This window comes from Parasteatoda tepidariorum, chromosome 5 (genome assembly GCF_043381705.1).
Source record: "Parasteatoda tepidariorum isolate YZ-2023 chromosome 5, CAS_Ptep_4.0, whole genome shotgun sequence".
Taxonomy (NCBI): Eukaryota; Metazoa; Arthropoda; class Arachnida; order Araneae; family Theridiidae; genus Parasteatoda; species Parasteatoda tepidariorum.
In genome coordinates this window covers 39,968,221-39,970,009 of record NC_092208.1, presented here as the reverse complement: position 1 = coordinate 39,970,009, position 1,789 = coordinate 39,968,221, and positions in this window count along the sequence as shown.

Here is a 1,789-nt window from a genome sequence, read left to right as displayed (position 1 = left end):
AGAATAAGATTGCCGACTAAAGATTAATTCATTTTTCATTATTAACATTTTTATGTGTTTTCTTTTCTCTTGTCCTTATCAATTTGATAGGTTTCCAGAAATCAGACTCTTATACTTTTGGAGAAGTGGTGTTTACTTTAGTATCTCTGAAATTTGATTTAATCTTTACAGGTACAGCAATTGAAATGTCACGTAGGCAAATTTTAACACGAAAGAAAATAACTGACTTTATTTTATGAAAATCGTTATAAGCATCTTAACTCAATGTCTTATGTCATTATTTTTTTTTTTAATAAAGTTTTGAATATTCATATTAAATGTTGTGAAATTACTAAAAATGATTCTGTCTGAACTATCAAATTCTAAGAATACGGTAGATTCTAATAATAAAAAAGTATTCTTGTTTTACGTTTTATGAAATTTTTGATGGATGCAAATAAATTTATGAAAGTAAATAAGTGAACGAGCTTAAAAACTATGCTTGAGTAATGTTTGATAATGAGAAATCCATTATTACAAGTCAAATGCCTCATACTTGTTGCTATTTATAAAATTGAAAGTAGATTATTACAAAAGTCAAACCTATGCATATTAAAATATTTCCAATGATCAGTAGTTGCATTTTTAGAAATTTTCCTAAAAAGAAAAGTGAGATGGTGTTTGATAAATCATAAAATCAGCAATTTAAAAGTTTATGGAAGCATCAAGTTTAGGAACTAAAAATGATAAAATAAAGCAAAAATATATATTATTTTTTAAGCAAATTTAAAAACAAAAATTCCATTTTTTAATAATTAGTGGTACTTACAGGTACTACTTTCAATCTCATTAACAGGCAAAAAGAGGAAATAAAGTTCATTAACAAATGTGTCAATTTGAATTATTTGTTAGTTTTTTCATTTACTGGTTGCATCATTTATGTGTTAACATCCAAAACTAATTTTAAAAGTAAATACAGGATTTGTACAGTAGAAAATTTAAAAAGTGGTGCTTACATTCTAATAAAGTAGTAGTATTTTCTTTGCCAATCCAATGCAGGTGGTTATATGATAGCTCCTATCGTTGAAACGTAATATATAAAGATAAAAATTAAATTTTTTTAGTAGCCATTTTAGTTTTTGAATTTTGCAATAAGTTTATTTTAACAAACAATATATAATTGTCATGAGAAAACATCATATTTTCTGAATAAATTGTGTGATTATAATATGCATCTTGCTACCACTTGATATGTTATATTGACACAAACTGTAACATACTTTTCAACTTTTTCGCTATTTAAAAAGGTGATTTTCCAGTGGTAGAGAACAGCCAATACGAATGAAATCTTTTAAATCTTTAAATCAAATCGGTCTTCTTAAATCAAATCGTAAAGAACAGAAATTTTACTATCACTTTATAGTATATTTGAGCCAAACTTTCCGGCTAAAATGGCTTTATGTTCAATCGACCAAAAGAAGTTAATGCTATGGATGTTGTGTATCCGTACAAAGTTTTATTAAATTTACATATACTTCAATGTTTCAGATTTTAGGGGGAAAAAAATTTCTATTGGTAGTGAACTAAGGCAAAGGTTTCTTTTTGAAGAAATAAATTTTTATAGACCTTTCACGCGTAATAACAAGACCGTTTGCTTATTTGATATTTTATACATTTGTTTATATAGAAAAAATATTCTTAAATTCTAATTTATTAAAAAATTAAAAAATAAAACAATTTGACCCTTAATGTGTTATTTAACACATTGCATGTGGGCAACATTTCTTTGATTGACTTGATATGTGGTGGC